The sequence below is a fragment of the Telopea speciosissima genome, chromosome 1 (assembly GCF_018873765.1).
Source record: "Telopea speciosissima isolate NSW1024214 ecotype Mountain lineage chromosome 1, Tspe_v1, whole genome shotgun sequence".
In the NCBI taxonomy this organism is placed as follows: domain Eukaryota; kingdom Viridiplantae; phylum Streptophyta; class Magnoliopsida; order Proteales; family Proteaceae; genus Telopea; species Telopea speciosissima.
In genome coordinates, this window is record NC_057916.1 from 37,256,599 (window position 1) to 37,269,297 (window position 12,699).

Consider the following 12,699-nt stretch of genomic DNA (forward strand, 5'->3'; position numbering starts at 1 on the left):
CCTTATCAACACATAAGATGTAAGAAACCAAATGAAAAGACAGAACTTAGTTAATGTGTTGATACGTCACTGACATGTACAAAAAAAAAAGGGGTGGAGAATTTTTCATAGAACATAAACAGATCGAAGTAAAGTGAATAAATTACATGCCAAAAAAAAAAAAAAAAAAACCAGGAAATACATAAAGCCTTAATGGTGTTCTCGATGAAAAGCCATATAGGCAACAAAATGGGGAACAACTCCTAAACTTTCATCACTGATCTGCTGGCGGTGGTGGTGTGTCGGGAAAACCAGGATGCCTCGAACGACGCTCCATGTGAACCACCCTATCATGCATAGCTCCGTACAGACTCTGAAGCTCTCTGATGGCCGTGGTGCTACTCTGAAGCTCTCTGATGCTGGCGGCGTTACCCTGGACGACCTCAGTCAATGTAGCCAGCTGGGCAGCAATGAACCCCAAGCTAGGCTCTGCTACTCCTGAAGATGAGGCCTCAGCATCGTGCCTACCGTCAAGTCGGGCGCGTCCACCACGGCGCCTAACTGAGGGAGAGGGCTCTCGACTGTGTTGGCTTTCCTGAGGCTGCACATCAGCTCCCTGCTCCTCACCTACCTCCTCATTTAATTCCTCATCGTTCTCATCATCATCATAATTCCTGCCGGCTTATCTCTCTGTAGGCTCCGGGTCATCCCCACTACCCTCATTACCCTTCATGCGCATCTTTCGTATGCTGACAAGGTCGAACCATGACTCTCCCGTCTCCTTCCAATCTTCCTCGTCAACCTCAATGCCAAAATGACGAAAGACTTTTGTCAATAGCCTTCCATACGGTAGGTCGGTCTCCGTGGGCTTATACCCCTTGCGGGCCATGTTGCAAATGATGATGTTGGGTAGGTTAAGTGGTCGCCCCTCGTATAAGCAAAGAGCGATGTAGGAATGCATCAAGGAAGCCTGATGCAGGTGACCAGCGATAGGAACAAGATTTTGCTGCGCTAGTCAAGCCAATACCTTGAAGGTGGGGTGTAAGTACCGCGGTCCTTCGGGACAAAGATTTCCTCTGCCCTCGCCCTTTGTTGGTATATGGCGACATAGGGTCATTGGGAGATACATGTGTGTGTATGGATGTGGATAACATTGTCAATGTATGATAAATAGGGGATTGGGATCATACATTGAAATATGTTAACATAGTGAGAAGTCGCCACCTAGGGTTAGGGCCTAGGACCCATTATGCGTAGCCCTACCCGTGGTGAGCGGAATCGGGACCGACCAAAGGTTCGGGTAAGGGGTCAGGTTACGAGTGTGGGAAGGTGTTAGGCACCCACCTCGCCCGGCCGAAGCCGGTCTCTCTATGTTAGATGCTACATAAGGACAAATGTTGTCTCTCTCTTATTACGGGGATGGGGGATATTATGAACTACATTCAGATGCTATGAATTGAACTAAAGCATAATAAACTACATTATATATGTGAAAAATACGGACTAAAATGGTAAAATACGAAAGGGCTACATTGGATCAACAAAAATGCAATAATTATACCTGTATGGTTGTATGCCCCTGGCTCAGGGGAGATGGACGAATGGACAGACGCTGCTTCTTTCTCGACAGAGTAACGGCTCTTTCGAGTGATTTGGGAAAGAGTAAACAGACAGAATAATGTCTGTAACAAAGGAGTTTCGATGGTTATCCGTGCACAGACGGGATACCAACGCCAGGGAGCCAAAGCGCTCTATACTCAGAGGGACAATCGAAGGATCTGTCCACCACAAGAAAACTTCAAATACTCACACACTCATGAGAGAAGGAGGAAAAATGAGGGTGAAAAGGGAGAAAAAGAGGCTAGGAATCACTTGGGGAGGGTCTCTCTACCCAAAATTCCTTGGGAAATGTGGGAGGGGACCCTCTTATTTATAGGGAGGGACCCTTTCTCTCTCCTGGCCGGATAAGTCCTCCACGGCGCCGTGGGTAACGTCAGCAGGCTGATGTCACACCCCCTCATGGTATGGTGGAAATCCGGTACACATCCCCACGGTGCTGTGGGAAGGTACCCACGGTGCCGTGGGAAGGCATCCACGGCGCCGTGGTAAGAGTCCACAGCGCCGTGGGAGCGCAGTGCCATTTATCCTTTTTTTGGGCCTAAGATGGGCCATTTTGTGCTCAGTATGGTTCTTGGTTTTATGGGTCAGGTATCTTTGGGTCTGAAAAGAGGGAGAGTACGTCGTCCATCGTCCATGTCCCGTTGTCATCATCGCCAATTAGGGGGTGACAAAAATCAGCGTCTACAGTTTGCCCCTCTTTGGTCGAGGCCTGTGCCAACAGCCGAAGGGTAAAGACAAAAGACCAACTAATTTTGTCACCAAGAGCATGTACTGCTGACGCTTTGCTCAAAGGCGGCAGAGTTGCTAAAAATAGGCGGTTAATCGCGATGAAATCTTTCAATAATCCTCAAAAGAAAAACTCGAAAGAACCAAATCTTTATCTTGTGATCATTACTCAAACAATTTTTGAGGGTGATAAGGAACCGCTCGACCAAAGACCTAGATAAGGCACTACTCGGCCCACAAGATCCAATATGAGGGACTCCACTGGGATAGAATTTTGAGGGTGATAAGGCACCACTCAACCGAAGATCTAAATAAGGCACCACTCAACCGAAGATCTAAATAAGGCACCACTCGGCCTGAAGATCAAATTTGAGGGTGATAAGGCACCACTCGACCAAAAGTCAAACTTGGATGGTTATAAGGTTCCACTCGACCGAAACCATCAAGTTTGGAGGGTGATAAGGCACCACTCGACCGAAAGTTAGTATTGAGGGATTTCATTGGGGATTTTTTTTTTTTTTTTTTTTTTGTGGTCCACGGCGCTGTGTGGGGGTCCGCACGACCCCGTGTATGGGCGGCACCGTGCTTGCACGACTCCGTGCCAGACTTCACGGCTCCATGGGCAAACCTCCACGGCTCCATGGGCCGCTGTTCCACGGGACCGTGGAGAATTCCACGTGCGTGGGCACGATAGAGAATTTATAAATAGAGGGCCCCTCCCTCATTTCCTCACAAGCTCTGCTTTTTTGTTTTTGACTTCAAACACTTTTTATCACCACACCATGTCTTTCCGCGACGAGGACCCCGTCTCACCGGAGCCACTACTCGTATTATGCGCTCGAGATGCACGGGCTGCCTGGTATCTTTCAGGGGTCACCCTGGCCGACACTGCCCGCCATGGTTGTCGCTCCATATGGGGCCAGGTCAGTATTCTTACTCTTTCCCTTTTAATTTATGCATTTATTTATATTAGCTTCATACCTCACCACATAGATTAGAGGTAACGTCCCTAGATTCTGCCCCAAGCTCCTAATGGCACGTAAATCTAGGTAATGCCCCTAGATACCATCCTAGGCACCTAGTGGCACATAAATCCAAGCGAGGCCATCAAACACTACCCTAAGTGTCCTTTGGCACACAAATCTAGGTAACGCCTCTAGAGACCCTCCTTGGCACCTAGTGGCACGTAAATCAAAGTGAGGCCATCAGACACCACCTTAAGAGTCTTTTGGCACGCAAATTAAGGTAACGCCTCTAGATACCCTCCTAGGCACCTAGTGGCACGTAAATCAAAGCGAGACCATCAGACGTCACCTTAAGCATCCTTTGGCATGCTAATCTAGGTAATGCCTCTAGATACCCTCCTAGGCACCTAGTGGCACGCAAATCAAAGCGAGGCCATCAGACACTACCCTAAGTGTCATTTGGCACGCTAATTAAGGTAACGCTTCTAGATACCCTCTTAGGCACCTAGTGGCATGCAAATTAAAGCGAGGCCATCAGACACTACCCTAAGTGTCCTTTGGCACGTAAATTAAGGTAACACCTCTAGATATCCTCCTAGGCACCTAGTGGCACGCAAATCAAAGTGAGGCCATTAGATACTTCCCTAAGTATCTTTTGTCATGTAAATCTAGGTAACACCTCTAAATACTCTCCTAGGCACCTAGTGGCACGCAAATCAAAGCGAGGCCATCAGACACTACCCTAAGTGTCCTTTGGTACGCAAGTCTAGGTAACGCCTCTAGATACCATCCTAGGCACCTAATGGCACGTAAATCAAAGCGAGGCCATCAGACACTACCCTAAGTGTCCTTTGGCACGTAAGTCTAGGTAACGCCTCTAGATACCATCCTAGGCATCTAATGGCATGGAAATCAAAGCAAGGCCATCAGACACTACCCTAAGAGTCATTTGGCATGAAAATCTAGGTAACGCCTCTAGATACCATCCTAGGCACCTAGTGGCACGTAAATCAAAGCGATGCCATCAAACACTATCCTAAGTGTCTTTTGGCATGCAAATCTAGGTAACACCTCTAGATACCATCCTAGACACCTAGTGACACGCAAATCAAAGCGAGGCCATCAGACACTATCCTAAGTGTCTTTTGGCACGTAAATCAAGGTAACACCTCTAGATACCCTCCTAAGCACCTAGTGGCACGTAAATTAAAGCGAGGCCATCCTAAGTGTCCTTTGGTATGCAAGTCTTGGTAACGCCTCTAGGTACCATCTTAGGCACCTAGTGGCACGCAAATCAAAGCAAGGCCATCAGATACTACCCTAAGTGTCATTTGGCATGCAAATCTAGGTAACGCCTCTAGATACCATCCTAGGCACCTAGTGGCATGCAAATCAAAGCGAGGCCATCAGACACTACCCTAAGTGTCTTTTAGCATGCAAATCAAGGTAACACCTCTAGATACTCTCCTAGGCACCTAGTGGCACGTAAATTAAAGCGAGGCCATCAAACACTACCCTAAGTGTCTTTTAGCATGCAAATCAAGGTAACGCCTCTAGATACCCTCCTAGGCACCTAGTGGCATGCAAATCAAAGCGAGGCCATCAGATACTACCCTAAGTATCCTTTGGCACGTAAGTCTAGGTAACGCCTCTAGATATCATCCTAGGCACCTAGTGGCACATAAATCAAAGTGAGGCCATCAGACACCACCTTAAACGTCATTTGGCACGCAAATCCAAGCGATGCCATCAGACACTACCCTAAGTGTCCTTTGGCACGTAAATCTAGGTGATGCCCCCTTTTACAGCCTCTCCCTCTTTCTCTTTTTTTTTTTATTTAATTATTTAATTGTTGTCCTCATTATCTCGGCTAACCATTTGCCTTATTTTTCTTTGCAGGGCAGCTCCCTTCCTTCGCCCAAGAAATATTGTGGGCTGGAGGCTGTTTCAGAGTGGTACCGCACACTTTGCCCAGCAGTACAGTCGTGGGTTGTTCGGACTGGGCTCGGGCATATCGCCTCGTCCCTGGCTCGCGAGTTGGACAGTCCAACTGCGAGGGCTCTGATAGAGAGGTGGTGGCCGAGCACCCATACATTTCACCTTCCCTTTGGTGAGGCGACGGTCACCCCCCTAGATTTCTACATGATCACGGGACTGCCCTTTGGTGGATTACCCGTGACACTGACTCCGAAGGAGAGGATTATAGCCTCGACAAAGCCATCAGAGTGCCTGGAATACTACAGGCAGCAGTTGGGGATTGCCATTACAGGGAGAGAGATCCCCGCGTCGGTCCTGAGGGGTAGCTGGGATGAGAGGGTCGTTACAGACCAGTCGTCGTCCGTCCTTCAGGATCAGCAGGCTCGATGCTTCCTCCTATTCTTGCTGGCGGAGGTGATCTTCAGCGATATGATGGGTACGGTGACAGCCGATGCCGTATATGTTCGCTTCTTTGAGCATTTTGACGTGGCTGCGAGCTACGATTGGGGGGGCTCGGCCTACGCCTACTTCCTGGATATGTTAGATTATTTGGTTGTGGGGTCGTCGAACCTGATCGGATGCTGCTATGTCTTATGGGTGAGTTCTCTCAACTTTGCCTTTTTCTCTTTCCTTTTTATTTTTATTTTTATTTTATTCTTACTTTTTTGAGCTCATTTATGATTGCCTATTGCAGACGTGGAGCTATGAGATCCTTCGGTTTCGGGTCCCTACTTTTCAGACCTGGGGATGACCCCAGAACCATCTTTCCTCGGACTACGCGATGGCGTAAGTCCCACTTGCTTAGGAGCGGTCGCCATAAGGACCTTGGGTCCATTCGTGGCCTCCTGAATGAGCTGCAGCCGACCGAGGTAAATTTAAAGTGGTTGTTTATCTTATTGTCTCTTTTCTTCTCTTCCTTTTTATTTTTGCATTGATCCTGACTCTTTCTTGACAGGTTTCTCTCCGTCCTTATTTGGGGGAGGTGATTTTAGAGCCGGACATGTTTGACAGGGCCTCAGCTCTCTCCACTCGCAGGGTCCTTTTTGAGGGCCCATGGGGGTTTGCTTTTTACTTGGGAGAGCGAGTGTCCCTGCAGTGGTCTGAGGCTCGCTTGGTGCCCTACCCTCCTCCTGCTCGGGTCCATCAGCCGGCCTTGATGGATCGGGATGAGATCAGGCACTGGAGGGTTGGTGAGCCCGCGATTGGGCTGGTGCTAGCCGAGATGGACTATACCGACTTCCTTCTCCGAGAGATAGTCTGCGTCCCCCTCACCCGCGAGGGTCCTCAGGTAAGATCTTCTCCATTTTCCCCTCTTCTCCTCAGATCGTTAATCTAGCTTTTATTCTAATGTGTTTCTCTTCTTGGCAGTTTCCAGGTCGCCCCATGATTCCAGGGGTCTATGGTGGTAGGAGTTCTTCTCGCGCCTCCCGAGTAGGGGAGGTGGAGTCAGGTGTTGGGCCTTCTGGAGAGGTTCCAGCCCTACGGATTGCTGGTCCAGATGACCACATTCTAGGGTATCGTTCGTGGTTCATTCGCCACCATGAGCCTGGGATGGTTGAGGTCGTCTTACCACCCCCTCGGGCTGCAGATACGGACCTAGGCCTCCCTCTTCCTTATGATGGGGTAAGCACATCCGACTTTCCTAGCTTCATCCATTATTTTTCAAATTCTTGACATCTTGGGTGATTATCATGTTTAGGTGGATGTGAGCCGATATGCCGATATGAGGCGCATGATGGCGAGCATGGATGAGATGATCATCTCGCGTGTGGATGCGGGCCATAGTATGGTAATGCTTCGTCTCTTCCCCCCCCCCCCTTCTCTTCTTTCTTTTTTTTTCTTTTCTTAGTTCAATTATTTATTATTTTTTTTCTTGCTTATCTTTTGATTTTCCTCTCTCTCTCTTTCTCTCTCTCTTTTTAGAGGGTTGAGCTCGACCATTGTCGGAGGGAGATTGAGAGACTCAGGCTTGCAAATGATCAGCTGCAGTTCAACCTTACGCGGGTTGAGGTCGAGAGGGATGCCCTGATAGCATCCCAAAGCGGAGAGGGGGGAGGCTTGGATGTTGACGATTACTCCCCTGAGTCATGACCACTCCTCTTTTTTTTTTTTTTTTTTTTTTATTATTTGGAAATATTGTCACAACTATGTACATTTATTTTCCTTCCCTTCTCTTTTTTTATTTATACACTTTGGTATGGATACTGGTGCAATTTTTATGTACACGTTTCTTCTTCTTCTTCTTTTTTTTTTGTACACATAAATGAATTGTGTATGAATTCATTGGATATTTCTTTCTTTGAAATGCACATGAGACTCCATCCCTTTCCTTAGAAGTACAAATTCCATTGGTAAATGGTTCCATTACATGAGCAAGGACAGAGAAATTGAGAAAAGACAGATAAACAAGCAAAGATAGGAACATCCAATTAATATCACTTATTTGTAACATTTTTCGGATAATAGCATCACCACTTCTTGTATCACATCTCTGGGGTTCTGAAATTTTCCATCTTAGGTTGTTCCTGCCTCGGAGATACTAAGGAAGTGATATAAAAACTGATGTGAGTTAAACCCATGAATCTCACATAATTGTTCCCTGATGTTTCTGATTTTTCTCTCTCGGCCTTCATCCAAGGGCAGTTCCATTGGATTTCTTGGACATCTCTCTCTTCCAAATATTTCTTCCAGTCTTGGACCTTGTGGAATTCTGACTTTTCCCTTTGTATTTGATAATGCATAGGCCGGAGGTGAGGACACGGAATTGGTGTAACCAATTTTAGTTTTTCCATCAACCACATTTGGAATACCGTCAGAGATCCATGAAGGAAGTCTGTACCGTATTTCTAAGACTGACTCATGGTATCAAACCCTTTGAATGTTTCTGCTAAAACGGTAGGAGCGATGTCACATCCTTCTTCAATTTGCCTCACCACTTCTGCAATTATTGGCGACATGCCTTTTCCTGGAGATGTTAACAAGTACCTCCCAATCATACAGAATAAGAATGCCCACTTTCTGCGTCGGATCTGTCTTTCTTCTTCAAATCCATTATTGTTGAAGATCTTCACAACTTTCAACGCATCCACCTTGTCATAATTGAGAACTTACTTTAACTCCTTCTTATTCATGGCAAAGAAATCTCCCAAATTTTTGAAGAGCTGTTCTTTCTTCGTAGTTGGGAGGAACAACTTTCCTCGAGGGGGTGACATCATGCAAGCCCAGAATTCTTCAATGGTTGAAGCCAGCCAGACTTTTTCGAAACGAAACGCGTGCAATTGGGGGTTCCAGCACTTCGACACTTCCCTTAGTAAATCTTGATGGAGCTTGAAGCAACCGATCCTTCCCAATACTATCAGATGGTGATCCTCTAGGAGTGTAGGCTCGTCCACATTCATCCGAAGAGTCCACTGACGCAACTGTTTGTCGAGTCCTTCTTTCTTTGGTCCTCTCATGCTACCTGTATCAAGGATTGGGTTAGCATTTTGCGACACAGAATGAATAAATCCTTTGTTAATAACCAGCTCTAGATGCCTTTTACTCCTAAGCTAGGTCAAGGAATGGAAGGCCAAATGGCGAGATTTACCCATATGTGCAAGGGACGCCGGCTGGCGAAATTTATGAGAGGAAACCGATACAATGCCTTCTTCTTTTTTCTTTTTCTCTCTTTTTTTTTTTGAGATCGTACCCGAATACATCGAGTTACCTACGTATCCCTTCGGAGGAATTAGGTCAAACGTAGTTCAAATTGCTTCACATATCTCAGACAAAATACTTCTTTAGCTGGTCCATATTGACCAGACCCCGAAGATCTTCTGCGTCAAGATCAGAGAGTTGGACCGCCTGTCCTGGCAATATGGTCTTGACTTTGTAGGGTCCACTCCAATTGGGTCGGAATTTTCCTCTTGGGTCGTGGATTGGAGCTCGCTGCTCTCTAAGGACCAAATCTCCTTCTTCAATGCTCCGAGTGCGGACACCCTTATTGAATGCCCTAGCCATTCTTTGCTGATATTTCTTGAGATTATCCATGGCCTTCATCCTTTTCTCATCCAGGAGATTGAGCTCTTCGTACCTGGCCCTTGCCCATTCCCCTTCTGGTAATTGACTATCGAGTAAGACTCAAAGAGAAGGGACCTGAATTTCAACCGGTAATACGGCTTCCATCCCATATACCAGGGAATACGGGGTAGCTCCGATAGAGGTTCGGATGGATGTCCGATACGCCCATAAGGCTAGTGGAAGTTTCTCCGCCCAGTCGTTGTGTGTATCTGCCATCTTTTGCAATATGACCTTCATATTCTTGTTGGTTGCTTCTACTGCTCCATTAGTCTGTGGCCGGTAAGTAGTAGACTTATGCCTCTTAATGCCGAATTGGTTACAGAGTTCTTCCACTTTTCCCCTGAAATGCAGGCCTTGATCTAAAATCAACTGTTGCGGCACCCCGTATCTGCATATGAGATTCTCTTTTATGAACTTTGCCACCTTGGCGGAAGTTAGAACTGCATAAGATTGAGCCTCTACCCATTTTATGAAATAGTCGATGGCGACTAACACGAATTGATGTCCATTTGAAGCCTTTGGAGTTATTTTTCCAACTACATCAATTCCCCAGGTAGAAAATGGCCAAGGGGCATTTAATGAGTGCAACTCTGTCGAAGGAATATGAATGATGTTGGCAAATATCTGGCATTTACGACATCGCCTTACGAAGGCAGCACACTCAGTTTCCATAGTGACCCAATAGTATCCCATCCTAAGAATTTTCTTGGCCAGCATCCTTGCATTCATGTGTGGTCCACATATTCCTTGATGGATTTCTTCCATAATGATTTGAGCCTGATCCTCATCTACACATAATAGTTGGATACCCTCATAAGACCTCTTATACAACAAGTTTCCTTGGAGGATGAATTGAGTGGCATATTTTCGTAAATGCCTCTTCTTTCTTTCTGAAAACTCTTCAGGATATCTCCTTTCCTTGATGTAGTCGACCACTGGAGCATACTAAGGTATTCCATCCTTGGTGAGCGTATTGACTGGTTCTCCATATGCTGGGCAAGTCCTTCTTTCTATTAGGAAGGGCTGGATCTTGTCTCGAGTATCACATTCTACCATGGACGCCAAAGTGGCTAAAGCATCGGCGAACCGATTGCTATCCCTGGGCAGATACTCAAAAGAAACTTCCTTGAAGCATTGCGTCAGTTGTTCCAGATAGACTTGGTAGAGCTTCAACTTCTCATCCTTAGTCTTCCACTTTCCTTGTGTTTGACAGATCACCACAGAGGAATCTCCGTAAACTTTAATTTTGTCAACTCCTACAGACAGAGCCATTTCTAACCCAATGGCACAAGCTTCATACTCTACTATGTTATTGGTACAACTAAATTCCAATCTGAAGGCCATTGGCAAGTAAAAGTCCTCTAGAGTTATCAATAACACCCCTGCGCCAAATCCTTTTTGATTGGCGGCTCCATTAAAGTACAGTTGCCACCCCCTAGTTGGTCCGGCTTCTATGGAGTGCAAATCTTCATCTAGGAAGAGGTCCTCTGTTACTAGGGAACCATCCTCAGAGGAAAATGCTGCTAGATGGTCAGAGATTGCTCGCCCTTTCACAGACTTTTAACTGACATAAGTTATGTCGAATTCTGATAATAGCAACAACCACCTAGCCATCCCCCCTGTTAATGCTGGTTTCTCAAAGAGGTACTTGATTGGATCCATACGAGAGATCAACCTGACAGGATGTGACACCATGTAGTGCCTCAGGCACTTAGTTACCCAAACCAGAGATGTACATGTCTTTTCTACTGGGGCATATCGAGTTTCGTACTCGATGAATTTCTTGCTCACATAGTAGATTGCATGCTCTTCTCCATCCGCCTTGCCAACTTGGGCCATCATTGATCCGACCGCTGTTTCTCCTACTGACAAATATAGGACAAAGGTTCACCGAACACTGGAGGGACAAGTATGGGAGGAGAAAGTAGATACTCTTTGATCTTCATAAAGGCATCTTGACATTCTCGTTCCATTCTTTTGGCTCTTTCTTCCTTAGGAGTTTGAAGATAGGTTCACAAGTGGATGTCAACCGAGATATGAATCTACTGATGTACTGGATGCGGCCCAAAAACCCTCGTACCTCTTTTTCTGTCCGAGGTGGTGGCATTTTCGTGATGGCTTTTATCTTGTCAAGGTCCACTTCTATCCCTCTTTTGCTGACAAGAAATCCCAGTAATTTTTCTGCTTTGGCCCCAAACACACACTTCTGAGGGTTCAGCCTTAGCTTGTATTCTTTGATTCTTTCAAAAAACTTTCTGAGAGCTGCGAAATGGCCTTGTCGGTCAATAGATTTGACTATCATATCATCGACATATACCTCTACTTCTTTGTGTATCATGTCGTGTAGGATAGCCGTGGCCGCTCTTTGATATGTTGCCCCAGCATTTTTCAACCCAAAAGGCATTACTTTGTAACAAAACGTGCCCCAGGGTGTGGTGAAGGCAGTTTTCTCCCTGTCCTCCGGGCACATACTAATTTGGTTATATCCTGAGAAACCATCCATGAAGGATAGTAGAGCATGGCCTGCAGTATTATCTACCAAAATGTCAATGTGGGGTAACGAAAAATCATCCTTTGGGCTGACCCTGTTTAGGTCATGAAAATCGACACACATTCTGACCTTCCCATCTTTCTTAGGGACTGGGACAATATTGGACAACCATTGAGGGTACTGGGTTACTTGAAGAAATCCTGCATTCCACTATTTGATGACTTCTTCCCTGATCTTCTCACTCCATTCCGGCCGCATCCTTCTTAACTTCTGCTTGACTGGGCGAGCCTCCGGATATGTTGGTAATTCATGTTGCACAATCTTTGGATCGATGCCGGGCATATCCTTGTAGGACCAGGCGAAGACTTCCTCAAATTCCTTGAGGAGAGAGATCATTTGGGATGTTTCGTTATTGTTGAGAGAAGCACCAATTTTGATTATTCGAGGGCATTGATCGGTCCCTATATTTATGGGGTGGGTATCCTCTCGGACGGGTTGAGCTCTTCTTTGCTCCAATCATTCTAACAGATTACGATGTTCTAAGACATTATCATCATCAGAAGAATAGGAAGAAGAAGAAGAAACATACTCAGAATCAGTAATTTCATTCATGATAAGGGGAAGAGTACAGACAGACCCAATGGACTGGACATTTTCACCGGACTCGGATACAGACTCAGAGACAGACTTAAACAGGACTATGCTAGAGCTGGTTACAACTTCAGACTCATTAATATGGAAATCTTCCATCATTCTTGCCCAATTTGCTATGGATCCTTGGAGAGGTTGTATGAGAAGATATGGTGCCGGTCCTTCTTCTTCTTCAATGATCACCGCTACTTTGAATAGTATGCCGATCCCTTGATCCCCTGTGACTTCCTT